Source organism: Geotrypetes seraphini, chromosome 2 (assembly GCF_902459505.1).
Source record: "Geotrypetes seraphini chromosome 2, aGeoSer1.1, whole genome shotgun sequence".
Taxonomy (NCBI): Eukaryota; Metazoa; Chordata; class Amphibia; order Gymnophiona; family Dermophiidae; genus Geotrypetes; species Geotrypetes seraphini.
In genome coordinates this window covers 332,618,993-332,639,499 of record NC_047085.1, presented here as the reverse complement: position 1 = coordinate 332,639,499, position 20,507 = coordinate 332,618,993, and the positions used below count along the sequence as shown (strand labels likewise).

Genomic DNA, 20,507 nt, shown 5'->3' with positions numbered 1-20,507 from the left:
CTTCACTGAGTTAGACTACATATTTTATATAATTCAACATGAAATAATACCATTCAAAAAGCAATTAAGAAACCAGAAGCTTTGACTGTATAATTCTTTACACCCAGATTAAGTTGGTCTATTGCTTTAACAAAGTCCAAGATAAGAGATTCCACCTGTGTCCAGCCACTGTAGTTGAACTGATTAAATACGCCCATTTCTCTTGTATGAAGAGAATTTGAGACAGTTCTAAACATGTGGAACGCAGGGTTTGCTGAAACAACTCCAGGATAAAAGGGAAGGCTATATGAAAACACTAATGTTCTTGGAGTTCTGTCATGTCCATCATTAGAAAGTGTCTCTCCAAAGTCAGCAGCCCTAGGTAAACGAAACTACAAGGTCACTGTGAGAAGTAAGATTACTTTAAAAGACCTACAGAGGTTTCTGGAAGAGATTACAGAACATTTTGCCTGTTCAGCAATTTTAACATAGCCTTTCTGGGAGAGTAACAAGGAAACGACTGCTGAACAAAAAAGCACAGTTACTTACCGTAACAGGTGTTATCCAGGGACAGCAGGCAGCTATTCTAACATATAGGTGACGTCATCCAACGGAGCCCGGATGCGGACACCTCACAAGCAGACTTGCTTGAAGAAACTCGAAGTTTCGAGTCACCCGCACCGCGCATGCGCGAGTACCTTCCCGGCCAACACAGGGCACATTTCCTCAGTTCAGATAGCTAGCAGAGAAGCCAACCAGGGGAGGTGGATGGGTTGTGAGAATAGCTGCCTGCTGTCCCTGGTAAACACCTGTTACAGTAAGTAACTGTGCTTTATCCCAGGACAAGCAGGCAGGTATTTTCACATATGGGTGACCTCCAAGCTAACCAGAATGGGATGGTGGGAGTGTTGGCAATTTAGGAAAATAAATTTTGTAATACTGTTTGGCCAAAGTGTCCATCCCATCTGGAGAAAGTATCCAGACAATACTGAGAAGTGAAGGTATGAACCGAGGACCAAGTAGCAGCCTTGCAAATCTCCTCAATAGGTGTGGATCTGAGGAAAGCCACTGAAGCTGCCATTGCTCTGACTTTATGGGCTGTGACTTTACTGTGAAAGGATAATCCAGCCTGGGCATAGCAGAATGAGATACAAGCCACCATCCAGTTGGAGATGGTACGCTTAGAGATAGGATGTCCTAACTTATTTGGATCGAAGGAGACAAAAAGTTGAGGAGCAGATCTGTGTGGTTTGGTGCGTTCCAAGTAGAAGGCCAAAGCACGTTTACAGTCCAGAGTATGACAAGCTGATTCTCCAGGATCAGAATGAGGCTTTGGAAAAAACACTGGAACAACAATGGATTGGTTGAGATGAAATTCCGAGACCACTTTAGGTAGGAATTTAGGGTGAGTATTGTCACCACCTATGATCTGGCCGAGCGGTTTTAGTAGCTAAGCAGTGACTTATAACTGACACCCCGGCGTGAGCCCCTTTGTAGTAGGGTTACCTTGCAAGCTGGATATCCCTGGAACAACTGGGCTAGATGTGGTGTGTTCTTGGCACAGAAAACTCCAGCAGTCAAAATGGCTTCAATAATAAATCATAGCTTTTATTCGGCCACTGGCCTTGGCAACCTCAGGCAAGCCCGGTTTTCACCAGTAACATAAATTTTGCACAAAGGAAAAAGTTCATTCAAAATCAAAATATAATTCACACTACTCTGGACTTTCTAGAATGCCCCACAGTACAAGCATTTTTCCTTCACCAGAGTTCATTCCTTAAATGGGCCAACTGCCCTCAAAGTCCAAGGTTCTTTCAATCAAAGCAGTCTTGCAGAACCTGATTATTTGGAAACTAATTTCCTGTGTTTGTACTGCAGGAGATAATGCAGGTCAAAAAAGAACAGTCCTTTTAGTTGGCGCTTTATCCAGTTCAAAAAGCACACGGAGTTAAATTACCTCCCACAGTTTGCTAATGTAATTAGCTAACAGCTGTGCCTGCACGGAGGTTTGGTATTATGATTCACAGACATTTAGGCAGATTCCCTGCACAGCGTTTGCTTAAGTAAGCTATGCTTTACCACATCCTATCAGCTCTAGTGCTTTACACAAATCCAGCATACAGGAACGCAACTTGGCAGTTTACAACACTTTAACATCCTGATAGGCATTCCCCAGGTTCCAGCATGACAGCAGAGAAACAGTAGGCAGAAAACGTTTTCCCAGCCCTCACCTTTTCCTCAGGAAATCTCCATTGGCTCACTCTGGGTTTCATCTGAGGTATAGCTTTCTCCTATCAACATTGGTTCAGGCATACATGAATCCAAAGGAGAGTTTCTAACCTGTTCCTCTTTCATGTCCCAATCAGTCAGAGAAAGGGGTATTGGCTGTTTCCAGGCTAGTTCAGTTTCATGCTGGGATTCTGGCTCCGGCTCTGCTCCTGTCCTGGGGAATCTGCTGGTTCCTTTCTGCCCTGTTCCTGCTCTCCCCCCTAGTTCATTAGAGAGTCTCCGTTTAAGCTGAGGGAAGAAACCACTCCCCGTTTGCTGCAGGGGAGAAAATTTTCTTCCCTTGGCCTAAACTGTTCTCAAGGCACTCTGCTGTGCTGTCTTCTGCTTCACAGACTCTGCAAACCCATAAGGCAAATCTTTACTGTGACCTCAGGACATTATCAGAGCAGTCCCAGCTTTCTGGACCTGCTTCCCTTTCTCCCTCTGAGTCCACAGGATAGTCAGCTGACTTACTCCCCCGGGTTCTGACTTGGTTTACCCTCCTGCATCTGGGCTTGTAATTCCTCCCAAATCCCTCTGTGACAAGCCTCGGGGTTGCAGGATTGTCACAGTATGAAGAACCACTTTGTCATGATGGAATACCGTGAATGGTGGGTCAGTAACTAAAGCTTGCAGCTCACTGACTCGTCGAGCAGAAGTGAGGGCAATGAGAAACACCACTTTCCAAGTGAGATACTTCAGATGAACCTTATCAATTGGTTCAAATGGAGGCTTCATGAGTTGAGTAAGAACAACTTTCAGTTCCCAAACCACAGGAGGTGGTTTGAGAGGAGGTTTGACATTGAAAAGTCCTTTCATGAATCTGGAAACCACCGGATGAGCAGAGAGGGGTTTCCCTTAAATAGGCTGATGGAAAGCCGCGATTGCACTGAGATGGACTCGTATAGATGTAGATTTGAGGCCAGAATTGGATAAGTGCAAAAGATAGTCCAAAACAGAAGAAAAAGAGGAATGCTGAGGCTCCTTATAATGAGAAAAACACCATGTAGAAAACCTAGTCCATTTTTGGTGATAGTATTGTCTAGTGGTAAGCTTTCTAGAAGCTTCTAAAACGTCTCTTACACATTGAGAAAACTGAACAGGAGTTATGTTGAAAGGTACCAGGCTATCAGGTGTAGAGACTGCAGGTTGGGATGAAGCAGAGATCCTTGACTCTGTGTAAGCAAAGAAGGAAAAACTGGTAGAAGGTATGGCTCCCTGCTGCTGAGCTGAAGTAGAAGGGAGTACCAGGGTTATCTCGGTCACCGAGGAGCAATAGAATCATGGTGGCATGATCATTCTTCAACTTGACCAGAGTCTTCAGAATGAGAGGAAATGGAGGACATGCATAGAGGAAAAGATTCGTCCATTCCAGAAGAAAAGCATCTGCCTCAAGGCGGTGAGGAGAGTATATCCTGGAGCAGAACTGAGGCAGTTTGTAATTGTGGGGAGCTGCAAAGGAGTCTATCTGTGGCGTTCCCCATTGTGAAAAAAATGTGATGAAGAGGCAAGGAATCGAGAGCCCATTCTTGAGGTTGCAGGAGACGACTCAAGTTGTCCGCCAAGCAATTCTATTCCCCTTGAATGTAGACAGCTTTGAGGAAGGTGTTGTGGCGGATTGCCCAATCCCAAACCTCCAGAGCTTCTTGACAAAGTGAGGCAGACCCTGTCCCTCCGTTTGTTGACATAATACATGGCGACTTGGTTGTCCGTGCGAACAAGGACTACTGTGTCGTGAAGGAGATGTTGAAAAGCATGGAGAGCTTTGAGGATCGCTCTGAGTTTCAACTGATTAATATGACACTGACGATCCGTACTGGTCCAGAGGCCTTGAGTACGGAGACCATTGAGATGAGCGCCCCAAGCGTAGGTCGAAAAGTCTGTCGTGAGGACCTTCTGATGAGGGGGCGTTTGAAAAAGCAAGCCTCTGGAAAGATTGGAAGACAGCATCCACCAACGGAGAGACTGCTTCAAAGAAAGAGTGACTGTGATGTGTCGAGAAAGAGGATTGGAAACCTGTGTCCATTGAGATGCCAGGGTACACTGAGGAATTCTGAGGTGAAGTCTAGCAAAAGGAGTCACGTGTACTGTGGAGGCCATGTTACCCAGAAGTACCATCATGTGTCTCGCCGAGATGGAAGAGCGGGAAGACACTGTGTGACAGAGTTGAAGAAGAGCTTCCAGACGTTGTTGTGGAAGATATGCTCTGAGTTGGACAGTGTTCAGAACAGCTCCAAAGAATTGTAGATTTGGGAAAGTTGATTTCGAATCCCAAGCTTTGTAGGAATCAGGTAGTCCATTGGGTCGCTACAATAACCCCTTGAGATATGGAATCTTTGATGAGCCAGTCGTCGAGGTAAGGAAATACCTGAAGACCATGATTCCTTAGAGCTGCTGCTACCACTACCAGGCACTTGGTGAACACTCAGGGAGACGAGGCCAGGCTGAAGGGTAGTACTTTGTATTGATGGTGCAGATTCCCCACCCGAAATCTGAGGTATTGACGGGAGGCCGGATGAATGGGAATATGAATGTAAGCCTCCTTGAGATCCATAGAGCATAACCAGTCGTTCTACTCGAGAAGGGGATAAAGGGATGCCAGGGACAACATTCAAAACTTTTCTTTGACTAGAAATTTGTTGAGAGCCCTGAGATCCAGAATGGGTCGCAGATTGCCCGTCTTCTTCAGAACAAGGAAGTAACGGGAGTAAAAAAACCCTGTTCTGCTGTTCCAAGGGAACTGGTTCGATGGCATGGAGATGAAGCAGAGCTTGAGCTTCCTGAAGAAGGGCAGTCTGGGATGGATTGGAAGGATACTCTCTTGGAGGAAGGTCTGGTGGAATCTGAGTGAAATGAAGAGAGTATCCTTCTCTGATGATGGTAAGCACCCAGAGGTCGGATGTAATTAACGTCCATCGGTTGTAAAAATGATGGAGACAACTTCCTATAGGGGGAAAAAGAGACAGAGACAGAATGGTGGAGGTTATGCTCTGTTGTAAACAGTCAAAAAGGCTGAGAAGCCTTAGGTGCAGCAGAAGGTTGGGGTTTCTGTTGCTTCTGAGGTTGCTGTTTTTTCAGAGAAGGGCGAGAATAAGGAGCCGGCTTTGGAGCAAAATGCCTTTGATAGATAACAGCAGGGCGTACAGGCTTGGCAGGAGCTGGCTTTGGTTTAGGTCTGACTATAGAAGCAAATGATTTTTCATGGTCAGATAATTTCTTGGTGGCTGCCTCAATGGATTCATCAAAGAGGTCATTGCCCTGACAAGGAATGTTAGCTAAGCGGTCTTGAAGGTTAGAGTCCATGTCAATGGTACGAAGCCAGGCAAGACGACGCATAGCTACAGAGCAAGCAGCAGCTCGGGCAGATAACTCGAAGGCATCATAAGATGATTGGAGGAGATGCAGACGTAATTGAGAGAAAGAAGCAATGACTTCTTGAAACTCAAAATGCATTTGGTTATCCAAATAAGCCAAAAACTTTGATAGAAGAGAAAGAAGAAATTCAAAATAAGTGATGAAATAAAAATGATAATTGAGGACTTTAGAGGACATCATAGCATTCTGGTAGATGCGAAGTCCAAATTTGTCCATAGTTTTCCCCTCCCTTCCAGGAAGAACTGTGGCATAGACCTTGGAAGGATGAGATCTCTTCAAGGAGGATTCAACAAGCAGGGATTGATGAGATAACTGTGAGTTGTCAAACCCTTTGCGATGCACAGTTTTATACCTAGAGTCCAATTTTCCTGGAACTGCTGGTATGGAAAAAGGTGTCTCCATGCATCGAGCAAAAGTCAGATTCAAAAGCTTATGAAGTGGAAGCTTAAGACACTCTGCCGGAGGTTGAGGAAGATGCATGACTTCTAGATACTCCTTGGAATATTTGGAGCCAGTATACTATTGAACATCCAAGTCTACAGCCATCTGTTGCAGGAAAGCCGAGAAAGATAGCTGATCTGCCAATGCTTTGCCTCGAGAACGTCGAGGCAGCCTGTGTCGAAGAAGAAGCTTCGGCATGGAAAAAGGCATCAAAGGAACTTGGTCACTTAGAACATCCTCGAGGTCCGGAATCGGAGACCTCGAATGAGGAGTCGGTGGTCTGGTCGAGGTTGGAGTAGATCGAGGCTTCGAGGAAGATGGTCTATCCTGAGAAAAAGAACGATGTCTGGAAGGATGCCTCGATGAAGGCCTCGAATGGTGGTAAGAACTGTGTCTGGAAACAGATCTCGAGGATCGAGGAGATTTCGCCTCAGAGATGTAAGCAGCCGATGTCGATGTATGAATAGGGCTAGAGGCTGTAGATCGAAACTCCAGAGGCTTGGTGGAGGAACCTCGATACACTCTCAAAGATTCTACTCCTTGTTTAGAGTGTGAGGATTCTTGTCGATTTCGTGCTTGGATGGCAGACCAGACACTTGCAGAGACTCTGCTTCCCTGCAAAGAGTGTGGAAGCTCAGACTGGGGCATAGGAAGCGGCTCGACCTCGCGGGAGTCTACTGAATGCCCAGGCTGGATAAGAGGAAGCAGTTTAGGTCCCATGTTAGTAAGAAACTGAATAAACTACTTCTCTAACATGGTCTGGAAAGAAGCCGGCAAGGATGGATCCGCGTCTGAAACCGGACCACCTGCCTTGGCTGGAGGTTCCTTCGAGGTAGTGTGAGTGTGTTTCGACTTAGAAGTCTTGGACACTTTAATCACCATCGGTGGAACCGATTGCTGAGCTATCTGACCTGAGGAAACAGGGGAAGATACAGCAGATGATGTTGAAGCAAGGGCCGCTGCAAACGACGAAGGTCTGATGAGGCTCGAGGTGGAAGCAGTAGGCGCAGAAGGAGCCTCAATGGAAGTCGAGGCCAAAGATGCTTTCGAAGTCGAGGGATCAGTAGGAGACTCCATCTAGAAAAGCTTGTCCACCAGAATGCAACGACGCTTGAAAGCATGAGGCTGAAGTGTTTGGCAAGGCAGGCACGATCTAGGATGATGTTTCAGCCCAAGGCACTTGAGGCAGTGTCCGTGAGGGTCTGTGAGAGAGATTACGCGCTGACACTTGCTACACCTCTTAAAGTCTGTAGCAGGCCGGGACCTAGATGGAAAATTAGCCGCCGCAAAGTCAAAGCCCTCGGGCTGAGGCCGAGCGGCCCATCCCAGAAAACGAACGGAAGAAAAAATTTTTTTTTGTTGAACTAAAATAAAAGAAATAAAATAAAACTGCGATTTGTGAAGAAAAAAACACAAACCGTGGTTGAGAGAAGGCAAAAAGTGAACAAAGTTAAATGCAGAGAGTCAAAGATGGACTTCTCGGCTCCGCAGAAAACTGAGAACTGAGGGGACGCGCCCTGTGCTAGGCGGGAAGGCAGTCGCGCATGCGCGGTGCGGGCAACTCGAAACTTTGAGTTTCTTCAAGCAAGTCTGCTTGTGAGGCGTCCGCATCTGGGCTCTGTCGATGACGTCACCCATATGTGAGAATACCTGCCTGCTTGTCCTGGGATAACAGGTATTATCCAGTGACAGCAGGCTGATATTCTCACAAATGGGTGATGTTTATGTTTATTAAAATCTTTCTATACCGCCTATAAAGCCAAAAAGGATCAAAGTGGTTTACATCACAACTTAATCATATTTAAGAAAGGAATTCCATAAGGAAATAGGAAAGGAAAGAAGAGAAAGGAAAGAAATTAACATTTCTAACATTAAAACTGTTATATAACACAGTTACTTACCGTAACCGTAACCGTACCGTAACCGTAACAGGTGTTATCCAGGGACAGCAGGCAGATATTCTTGACTGATGGGGTGACGGCACCGACGGAGCCCCGATACGGACAATTTTAGAGTGATTGCACTCTAAGAACTTGGAAAGTTCTAGCAGGCCGCCCCGCACACGCGCGAGTGCCTTCCCGCCCAATGGAGGTGCGCGGTCCCCAGTTAGGATAAGCCAGCTAAGAAGCCAACCTGGGGAGGAGTGTGTGGCGCAGTGGTTGGATTTACAGCCTCAGCACCCTGGGGTTGTGGGCAGTGTTCCCGCTAAGCTGCGTTGGCCTGCGCTCGCGCACAAAATATTACATCGCAGCGCAAAGTTTCTCTTCACAGCGCACACACGCGTCGGTAAGGTAAGGGGACGCATTGGGGGGATTGCACTTCCCCACAATTGCCATGCTTCGGTTCCTCTTCTTCCTTCCTTCCTCCCCCCCCCCCCGCGGGACCCTGCGGCACCATCAACTCTTACTCCCTCTAATGTCGGCCCTGCAGCTCCAGACTTCCTCGCACCTTCTCCCCTCCCCCTTTGGGTCGCTATTATTTTAAATGTTATAGCCGCGGAGCTGTATCCATCAGTGGAGATGTCTAACCTCGGCCTGCCCCGGAACTCTTACTGCAACAGTGACTTCCTGTTCCTGCCTAGACGGGCGTCTGCTGCAGTAAGAGTTCCGGGGCAGGCCGAGGTTAGACATCTCCACTGATGGATACAGCTCCGCGGCTATAACATTTAAAATAATAGCGATCCAAAGGGGGAGGGGAGAAGGTGCGAGGAAGTCTGGAGCTGCAGGGCCGACATTAGAGGGAGTAAGAGTTGATGGTGCCGCAGGGTCCCGCGGGGGGGGGGGAGGAAGGAAGGAAGAAGAGGAACCGAAGCATGGCAATTGTGGGGAAGTGCAGAGCTGCAGGGAAGAGTGTTGCGGTACCCAGCTGGAGGGAGAAGGAAGATGAGGGAGGGAATTAAAGGAGATGCCAGGGCTTGGAGCGTAGGAGGAAGGTATGCCAGTCTAAGGGAAAAGGAAGGGGGAGATGTGAGAGCATGGAGGGGGAGCGAAAGATGGAAGAAAAGGAAAGGAGAGAGATGCCAGAGAATCAGGGAAGGGGAGATACCAGACTATGAGGAGAGGTGTGGGAGAGGGAAGGCGAGGAGAGAGATGCCAGACCAATGGGGTGAAAGGAGAGATGGAAGGGGGAGGCATACAGTTTCTGGAAGGGGCATAGAAGGAGAGAAGATGCCATATAGGGGAAGAGAGACGGCAGACAGTGGATGGAAGGAAGAGAGTTACAAGAAGATGAGGAAAGGAGAAACCACAGAAGACAAAGGTAGAAAAAAATTTCTATTTATTTATTGCTTTAGGAGACATGTGTCACTGTTTCTGTGAAGCATTGTATGCAGAGTCCAGCTTCTTGCTGGTTCAATTTAACCTTTGTCTATGTATTTTTATTTTATCCCCCCTTTTACAAAACTGTGAAGCGTTTTTAGCACCAGCCTTGGTGGTAGCAGCTCTGATGCTCAGAATTTTATGAGCATCAGAGCTGTTACCTCCGTAGCTAAAATCCACACTACAGTTTTGTAAAAGAGGGAGGGGTTAGTTTGTGATTACATATTCCTTACTAGGCGAAGGTGTTTTCTGTGTTCTGTGTGTTCGAAAGACATGGTTTTCTGTTAGGATTGACGGTGTAGGATTGATCTGTGCTGGTCTGGCTTGTTTAGTTTTACAATGGGTGTATTGATGTACTGCTCACTGCAATATGTAAGATGCTGCCTTTTCCTAGGTACTCATGTGTGACGTGTGGTTTGTTACTAAAAATCATGTTTTTCTTACAGATGGGGGGGGGTGCCAAAAAATGATGGGCCCCGGATGTTACATATGCTAGGTACGCCACTGTATGTAAAGATACCAGAAAGCTGGCGTAGCAAAAACTTCTAAGTTTTGAGTATTTAACCCTCCCACAATCTCACGGGCACTCGTTTCAAGTTTATTGAGATTTTGATTTAAACGCAATATCAAATATTTTCAATGCGTATAACAAAAATAAATTTGGGGAAATAAATAAAACCATTTGAACCAGTGTTCCCGCTAAGCTGCGCTGGCGTGCGCTGGCGCACAAAATATTACATCGCAGCGCACACGTTTCTCGTCACAGCGCACGATCGGAAGAGGCGTACGGCAGATGGCAGGGCGGCGAGAGGAGAATCGGGCGAGTTGGCTCATAACTTGCTGGCGCCCGATATTTTTGGCTCACGGTGAAAAAAGTTTGCTCACAACACCCGCCCGCTTAGAGGGAACACTGGTTGTGGGTTCAAACCCCGCGCTGCTCCTTGTGACCCTGGGCAAGTCACTCAGTCCTCCATAGCCCCAGGTACGTTAGCTAGATTGTGAGCCCACCGGGACAGAGAGGGAAAATGCTTGAGTACCTGATTGTAAAACCGCTTAGATAACCTTGATAGGCGGTATATAAAATCCTAATAATAATAATAATCCAGACAATAATGAGATGTAAAAGTGTGAACTGAGGACCAAGTAGCAGCCTTGCAGATTTCCTCAATAGGAGTTGAACGGAGGAAAGCTACAGATTCTGCCATAGCTCGAACTCTATGGGCCGTGACAGAACCTTCCAGTGTCAGTCCGGACTGAGCATAACAGAATGAAATGCACGCTGCAAGCCAATTGGACAGCGTACGTTTAGAAACAGAACGTCCCAATTTATTTGGATCAAAGGACAGAAAAAGTTGAGGAGATGATCTGTGGGGCTTAGTACGGTCTAAATAGTAAGCTAAAGCCCGCTTACAGTCCAAAGTATGCAGAGCCTGTTCTCCAGAATGAGAGTGAGGTTTCGGAAAAAAGACAGGCAGAATAATAGATTGGTTGAGATGAAATTCAGAGACAACCTTCGGGAGAAACTTTGGATGTGTACGCAGAACCACCTTGTCATGATGAAAGACTGTAAAAGGTGGATCAGCAACTAGTGCATGCAGCTCACTGACCCTCCTGGCAGAGGTAAGAGCAATAAGGAAGAGCACTTTCCAAGTGAGAAACTTGAAAAGAGCTGTAGCCAAAGGTTTAAATGGAGGCTTCATTAAAGCGGAAAGAACCAAATTGAGATCCCAGATTACGGGAGGGGGCTTAAGAGGTGGTTTCACATTGAAAAGACCCCGCATGAATCTGGATACCAAAGGATGAGCTGAGAGAAGTTTCCCCTGAACTGGCTCATGAAAAGCAGCAATAGCACTGAGGTGAACTCTGATGGAAGTAGACTTGAGACCAGAGTTAGACAAAGAAAGAAGATAATCCAACAAGGTCTCCACTGCAAGGGAAGTGGGATCATGATGATGAAGAAGACACCAAGAAGAAAACCGTGTCCACTTCTGATGGTAACATTGCAGAGTGGCCGGTTTCCTGGAAGCATCCAGAATAGAACAAACGGGCTGAGACAGAAGAGGATCATGTTAATTCAGCCCGAGAGATACCAAGCTGTCAGGTGCAGAGACTAGAGGTTGGGATGCAGAAGGGTCTCCTGATGCTGTGTAAGCAGAGAAGGAAACAATGGAAGAAGAATAGGCTCCCTGGAACTGAGTTGAAGTAGAAGGGAGAACCAATGCTGCCTGGGCCACCGTGGAGCAATTAGAATCATGGTGGCTTGTTCCCTCTTGAGCTTGAACAAAGTTCGTAACATGAGAGGCAGAGGGGGGAAAGCATACAGGAACAGATTGGACCAATCCAGAAGAAACGCATCCGCTGCCAGACGGTGAGGAGAGTAGAGTCTGGAGCAGAAGTGGGGTAGCTGATGATTGTGAGGAGCTGCAAAGAGGTCTATCTGAGGAGTGCCCCATTGAGCGAAAATGGACTGGAGAGTCAAAGGATCGATAGTCCATTCGTGGGGTTGGAGAATTCTGCTGAGATTGTCCGCCAAGGAATTCTGCTCTCCCTGAATGTAAACAGCCTTCAGGAATAATTGGTGATCTGTCGCCCAAGCCCAAATCCTCTGGGCTTCCTGGCACAAGAGGCGAGAGCCTGTCCCACCCTGTTTGTTGATGTAGTACATCGCAACTTGATTGTCTGTGCACAGTAGTAGAACTTGAGGAAAGAGAAGATGTTGGAAGGCCTTGAGGGCATAAAACATCGCTCTGAGTTCCAGGAAATTGATGTGATGCTTCTTTTCCTGGGCTGTCCAAAGGCCTTGAGTTTGGAACTCGTTCAAATGAGCTCCCCAGGCATAAGGGGAGGCGTCGGTGGTGATGAAATTGATGAGGAGGTAGATGGAACAGAAGACCTCTGGAGAGATTTGAGGATATCAACCACCATTGTAGAGATTGACGAAGAGATGATGTCACAAATATGTGTTGTGAGCAAGGATCCGTCGCTTGGGGCCACTGGGTAGCTAGGGTCCATTGAGGAGTGCGCAGGTGAAGACGTGCGAAGGGTGTGACATGAACTGTCGAGGCCATGTGACCCAAGAGTATCATCATTTGCTTGGCTGGGATGGAACGTTGTGGAAGCACCTGCTGACATAGAGATTGAAGAGTGTGAAGACGGTTGGACGGCAGGAACGCTCTCATGAGGACTGTGTCCAGGACCGCTCCAATGAATTGAAGTCTCTGAGTGGGGATGAGATGAGACTTGGGTAGATTGATCTCGAACCCCAGAAGTTGTAGAAACAGAATGGTCTGGTTGGTGGCCAGGAGCACTGTCTGAGATGAAGTGGCCTTGATTAACCAATCGTCCAGGTAAGGAAAAACCTGAAGGTGGTGAGAGCGTAGAAAAGCAGCCACCACAATCAGACATTTGGTGAACACTCTTGGAGAGGAGGCAAGACCGAAGGGTAGCACCTTGTATTGGTAATGACAGTGATTGATCATGAAGCGGAGGTACTGTCTGGAGGCTAGATTGACTGGAATATGGGTATATGCCTCTTTGAGATCGAGGGAGCATAGCCAGTCGCCGTGAGTGAGAAGAGGGTAAAGAATGGCCAAAGAGAGCATTCTGAATTTTTCTTTGACCAAGCATTTGTGGAGATCGCGAAGATCTAGAATGGGTCTGAGATCTCCTGTTTTTTTGAGGACCAGAAAATAACGGGAGTAGAATCCCTGCCCCTTTTGATCTAGAGAAACTTCCTCTATGGCGTTCAGAAGGAGGAGGGATTGAACCTCTTGAAGAAGGAGGGAAGACTGAGGAGTGTTCAAAGCAGACTCTCTTGGCAGACTTTGGGTAGGAAGAGTCTGAAAGTTGAGAGAATAGCCGTGGCGGATGATGTTGAGGACCAACTGATCCGAGGTGATGATTTCCCAACGGCTGATGTAGAAAGTAAGACGGCCTCCTATGGGTCGGGGAAGATGGGCAGATGGCGGAACACTGGCTATGCCCTGGAGAACCAAGTCAAAAGGGTTGGGTAGACTTCTGTGGTGGAGGAGGCTTCACCTGTTGCTGCTGTGCTGGCCTAGGAGGTTGCCGTTGTTGTTGGCGCTGACGTCTAGGCTGTTGAGGAGCTGGTGGTAAAGGACGAGCCACATAGCGGCGTTGGTAAGCCGATTGCTGCCGGAAAGGCCGGGCAGGTGGAGTCTTCTTTTTGGTTTTCAGGAGAGAATCCCATCTAGTCTCATGGGCAGAGAGTTTTTGCGTAGTGGAGTCCATGGATTCTCCAAAGAGCTCATCGCCTAGGCATGGAGCATTAGCTAGGCGATCCTGATGGTTAACATCAAGCTCTGAGACTCTGAGCCATGCCAGACGATACATGGCCAACAGCAAAAAAACCTCCCAAACCCCAAGAAAAGGAACTAGACAAGGGAGAGAGACAAAAGCAGAGACGGCTCAACTACATTCACCAACCTATCAATAATGTTTAAGATATAAGTAAAACACGGCCCGGAGTTCAGCTGAAAAAATGAACTGCAAAAAAATTCAATCAAAAATAAAGCAAAACTCACTTTCAAAAAACAATAAATTAAAAGGTATGTTGCCATTCAATATAGTCATTATGTCCCATAGGAGCTAACGCTTGGAGCTCAAAAATCCAATATTGCTCCCTCCGTTGTAACCACAACACTTTATCTCCCTGATGACTCTCATAAACCTGTTCAATGATAGACCAACGTAAATCCTGAAAGGTATGTCCCAACTGGATACAATGAGGCACCAGCGGAGAATTCATTGACCGGGTATTAATACGTGAGCGGTGCTCAATAAGACGTGTTTTGATTTTTCTTTGAGTACGGCCCACGTATACCATATGACAAGAGCATGTAATAACATATATCACCTACATAGAACTACATGTGGTGACAGATTTGAGAGCATATGTCTTAAGACTCTTAGGATGTTGCCATATATTCCCTTCAATAGTAACCTTGCACAAATCACAAATATCACTGCATCTTGAGTGCTGTCCCTCTTGGATCTTATGGTCATGTTCAGCGATATATCTGGAATGAACCACATAGTCTGCAACATTTTTGGCACGAGAATATGCTATGCAGGGAGGTTCATGAAAGATGGAATGAAGCTGGAGAATATGCCAGTGCTTTTTGATGCTTTGAGCAACAGTGGCCGCTTGATCAGAAAACGACAATACACAGACTGTTTTAACCTCTTTTTGAGGAGAAGTAGAGGACAGTAACAAGGCCCGGTTGGCATAAAGGGCTCTATGATAGGCATTCTGCAGGACACAATGCGGGTATCCTCGCTCTCTAAATCTGTGATATAATTTCCGGGCTTGGATGCGGAACTCATCAGTGTCTGTACATAACCTCCGAATACGGAGGAACTGGCTTATAGGAAGGGATTGTTTAAGCTTAGTGGGGTGACAACTGGTATAGCTTAAATAATTGTTGACCTCCACCGCTTTTCTGTAGACAGTGGTGGTTAGAGTTTGGTTGGACTTCTGGACCCATACGTCCAAAAAAGCTATTTGATGTTGATCAGATGTCATAGTGAATCTCAAGTTTATGTCCAACGTATTGAGCCAATCCACAAAATGCACCAACAATTCTGGAGGGCCCATCCAGATACAAAAAACATCGTCAATAAATCTATACCAGACTTTAATGTAAGCAAACCACTGAGAAGGATACAAGTGGGTTTCCTCAAACTGGGAAACGTATAGATTAGCGATGCTGGAGGCCGCTGCGGTGCCCATGGCTACGCCATGTGTCTGCAAGAAAAACTGATGGTCAAATTGAAAATAGTTATGATTCAAAACTAGCTGCGCCAGTTGGATAAGTAAATCCGCTCTAATACGCTCATGATGAATATCCTGCATGAAAATCCTAGAAATTAATTCAAGAGCAGCATTTTGTGGTATGTTGGAATATAAGGATTCTAAATCCATGGTGACTAAAAGGTAAGTATCGCGAACGTCCGTAATCTGAGCAATACTTGACAAAAAATGGGTGGTGTCTTTCAAGTAAGACCTAGCTTTTGTGACTTGAGGTTTAAGAAACCAATCAATGAATTTGGACAAAGGTTCCAGGACAGTGCCTCTAAGAGACACTATTGGTCTACCCGGTGGGGGATTCACGTTCTTGTGAACCTTGGGAACAATATAGAACGTCGGGCGGCACAGGGACGGCAATTTGAGAAATCTTTTTTCAGCTCGCGCAGTGTCGCGCATTGTCGAAGAGGTGGGTGCCGACAGATGCCGGTGTCGATGTCGCAGGGTCAGACATATCGGCACCGAAAAGTAACCGTTGTTGAATTTGATGGTTTTTTAATGTTTGTTTTTTCAATGTTCATAGAATTTTCACAATAGCACAACAGTAACTTTTCACAAGGGATTCAAATCAATGACTTATTCCTCCAAAGATAGCAATACCTTCAGCTATCTTGGTATACCCTCATGCATATATATTATTATACCGTTCTAAAGGATCCTCAGCGGCACCACTTAGGGCTCGATTCACTCTCATTGCCCAAAGCTTTACGTGTCAAATCTTCATCGGGTCCTAACTTAACTTAAATATATCATTTTTATATGTCATTTTTTACTTATGTTTTAATTTGATCTATTTGATCTACTTTTCAAAAAACAACACTTAGCTTAGTGACTTGTGGTCTCTGGCCCAGGGATTGTCATACCGACATGTTTCGCTATTAGCTTTATCAAGGAACTTCCCCTGGAGAACAACAAAAGTATACATTAAGTAGTGTACATTATTATAGCCCTCTAAGTGCCCTAAGTGTATTTAAAAGACACAAAAATAGCAAAATGTATTTTACCAGATATTCAATCGCCAGCAACCCGACCACTCTACCTAAAGAGATGGCGGCGGCGTTCTAAACTGCAGTTAAATAATGCCGAGCCCGAGTACACTGTACACCCGTGATTACGTGGCAACAGCGTCACGAGCCGGCCTGCCGGTTTTAAAGAGATAGTAACATTTTTACTGGAATAGTCAATTCTGTATTATAGGAGCCTCCCACCCAGATGGTTAGATCAAGGAACTCCACTCCAATTCTGCATTCAAACCAAGAGGACTCACTGTGTTTAAGGAATATATCCATCTCTGTTCTCTATAATTTAGTAATTCATCATAGTTCATTCATCAAGGGACGAGAAGGATTACCAAATGGGGCGAGTGTACACATGGAACAAGAAAACATCTGCTATCCCCATAAAAAAGAAAGTGGCATTTAACACCTCATCGGAAGAATCGGATGCCGCTAGCGGTGAGTCTACGGACCCTCCTTCCACAAAGAGTTCGGGGGACGAGGGGCGGTCCGCGAGAGGCGGACGCACCAGAGGAAGATCCAGAGGAGCCCCTCGGAATCGGGGCAAGCTCCAGCCCAACGGAAAAACAAAATAGAATCTACAGTGGTGAACATCTCTAAAGTCAGCCTGTCCAAGGAACAATTAGAAGTGTTGGAATTGGGCCTTGGTTTTGCCATCTGCCAACACCCGGATTTTTTTCAACTGAAGATCTTTTTTCATAAATTTTTGAGGAAAGTACAGCTAAAAATATTTTTTCAGGATTCTGACTGGACTAATGTTGAGAATGATGATTCCATAGTCACTGTAGCCTCTAGATGGTGCCCTCCTGGTCCAATGGACCCCGCGGTGGAAGTATTTCGAACTTTGGTATTAGCAGGGATTTCAGAGTTTGAGAAATCCTTTAAACATCAGCGGATGGTATATAATTTAACCTATGACCAACATAAAGGCCTTATGCAGCTTAAAAATAGGAGGGACATTATGATTTTGAAAGCTGATAAAGGAGGGGCTACCGTGATTGTAGATAGAGAATATTATTTGAATGAGGCTATGCGCCAACTATCTGATCCCATTGCTTACCGTGTAATTCATGAAAATCCTGAAGTAAAATTGATGAAGGAGATTTTTGATTGGATTACGCTTCATTATGAAAATAAAATGCTGACTAAAAAGGAATATACCTTTTTATTAGAAAAATATCCACGTACTCCTAACATCTATTTCGTCCCTAAAATTCATAAGAACATTAAAGCTCCCCCAGGGAGACCTATAGTTAACACTATAGGTTCCCTATTGGAGCCTTTATCTAAGTTTTTAGATGTTTTCTTATCCAACAAAGCTTTGATGATTCCATCTCATCTGAAAGATACTTCTCATTTTCTACGAATCCTTTCTCAAAATCTGGATATAGGCCCTCGGACGATATTGGTCTCTCTTGATGTAGTGTCTTTATACACTAAGATCCCACAATCTGAAGCTTTATCCGTTATTAAGGAAACCTTATAGGATAGAGACCCTAATCCGAGGACTAGCACTGAATTTTTATATCAGCTAGCCTGTTGGGTGATTGAAAATAGTTATTTTACTTTTGAGGATAATTATTACCAGCAGATCCAGGGGGTGGCTATGGGTGCCACGCTAGCCCCGTCAGTAGCCACACTGTATATGGGACGATTTGAAAGTACTGTAATCTACCCTTCCCCGTATTTCGATAAGATCAGCCTGTGGAAGAGGTTTTTAGACGATATATTTTTTCTATGGGAAGGCACGGAGAATGAATTACTACAGTTTTTTGAATGGATTAACACGAGGGATCTTAACTTGCAATTCACTCCCACATTTAGTTTGGAGAAGATCGAATTCCTGGATATACTAATTATTAAGAAAGACCTCCAGTTGAAAACCCAACTATACAGAAAACCGGTTGCACGCAACACCCTCCTACATTTTAGTAGCTACCATCCTTACCATCTCAAATTTAATCTGCCTGTCAGTCAATTTTTAAGAGCTCGTAGGATCTCTTCAGAAGATCAAGATTTTAGAATTGCAGCGAAAGAGCTGGAACAACGCTTTACAGAGAGAGGTTATCCCACTAAGGCAATTAAGCAGGCATACACTAGGGCAAAATATGCGAACAGGGACCTCCTCTTGCTTGAAAAACATCATGAGGAGGAACCAGATAAACTAATTTGTGTCCTCCCATTCTCGATGGCAGCTAAAGAATTGATATTCCAAATTAAGAAATTTTGGCACATCCTTCAAATACATCACATTTTTAGTGCTCTTCCCATGTTTGCCTTTAAAAGAAGTAAAACTATAGGCCAAACACTAATTCAACAAAAATTGGGTAACTTTAAAGAGTACACTGTGGGAAACCACAGGGAATGTGGCCATTGCCAATGGTGCGCCACTACCATCACGGGATCTTATTGGACTGATCCCCAAACAGGAAAAGTGGTTAAATCTTTTTCAGATAATAATTGCCAGTCGATTGGGGTGGTATATATTATAATGTGCCCGTGCAATCTTGTATATGTGGGCCGGACTTCACGGCCCATATGCATAAGATTGAATGAGCATAAATCACGGCTCAAAAATAAAGTCATGCAGGCCCCTTTGGTGGAACACTTTGTAAACAGTCAGCACTCTATTGATCAAGTCCGCTGGAGAGTTATTGATAAGGTGGAGATGGGGAGGAAGGTGGGTAACTATGATGAATTACTAAATTATAGAGAACAGAGATGGATATATTCCTTAAACACAGTGAGTCCTCTTGGTTTGAATGCAGAATTGGAGTGGAGTTCCTTGATCTAACCATCTGGGTGGGAGGCTCCTATAATACAGAATTGACTATTCCAGTAAAAATGTTACTATCTCTTTAAAACCGGCAGGCCGGCTCGTGACGCTGTTGCCACGTAATCACGGGTGTACAGTGTACTCGGGCTCGGCATTATTTAACTGCAGTTTAGAACGCCGCCGCCATCTCTTTAGGTAGAGTGGTCGGGTTGCTGGCGATTGAATATCTGGTAAAATACATTTTGCTATTTTTGTGTCTTTTAAATACACTTAGGGCACTTAGAGGGCTATAATAATGTACACTACTTAATGTATACTTTTGTTGTTCTCCAGGGGAAGTTCCTTGATAAAGCTAATAGCGAAACATGTCGGTATGACAATCCCTGGGCCAGAGACCACAAGTCACTAAGCTAAGTGTTGTTTTTTGAAAAGTAGATCAAATAGATCAAATTAAAACATAAGTAAAAAATGACATATAAAAATGATATATTTAAGTTAAGTTAGGACCCGATGAAGATTTGACACGTAAAGCTTTGGGCAATGAGAGTGAATCGAGCCCTAAGTGGTGCCGCTGAGGATCCTTTAGAACGGTATAATAATATATATGCATGAGGGTATACCAAGATAGCTGAAGGTATTGCTATCTTTGGAGGAATAAGTCATTGTTTTTTCAATGTGGCACAGCGGGTACAGGTGGAAACCTTATGCTCGGGACCCAGGCACTGTAAGCACCAGTTGTGCGGGTCTGTGAGAGAAATAGGCCGTGCACACCGCTGGCACTTCTTAAACCCTGGCTGGGGGGGGCATGAAAGTAAAAACAGCTTCTGCCAAATCGAAGGCCGAGGCCTCGATGGTGGCAACAGGCCCCGCCGGGGCGAAACTGAAGAAAAGAAAAAGAAAAAGTTTTTGTTTTTTTTTTTTTTTTAAAACAATAAAATAATAAAAGAAATAAAGGAAATACAATTTCCTCAGAGGTTTTCGCGAGCGGGAAGGCGTTCGGAAAAAATCTTTTCAACAGCCGTTGAAAAGGTGCGTCTTCTTAGCTCCGCGGAAACTAAGAAACTGGGGACCGCGCGCCTCCATCAGGTGGGAAGGCACTCGCGCATGCGCAGTGCGGCCTGCTAGAACTTTCCAAGTTCTTAGAGTGCAATCACTCTAAAATTGTCCGTACCGGGGCTCCGTCAGTGCCGTCACCCCATCAGTCAAGAATATGCTGCCTGCTTGTCCTGGGATAAGAAATAAATAAATCCAAATCAACACGTATCAGTATAAATTAATACAAATTAATGCAGATTGAGGTCCCCATTCCATTCTTCAATTTGAGAGAGCCATTTGAAAAAAATGTCCTTTTAGTTGTCTCTTAAAATTTTGAAATATCATCCATGGACAGTGAAAGTGTACTATCACTAAGTTTCAACAAAGCTTCGCAACTCCCGCACCACACACTCACGAGTGCCTTCCCACCCGTTAGCTCACGGTACCTTAGTTCTGTAAACCAGCTAAAAAGC

General features: G+C 45.2%; 1 protein-coding gene across 6 annotated transcripts in view; it reads right to left on the bottom strand.

Annotated features, from left to right (window-relative positions):
* NME8 (NME/NM23 family member 8) overlaps positions 1–20,507 on the bottom strand; it is a 548,390-nt gene that overhangs the window by 346,159 nt on the left and 181,724 nt on the right. The gene's annotated exons all lie outside the window — the stretch shown is intronic.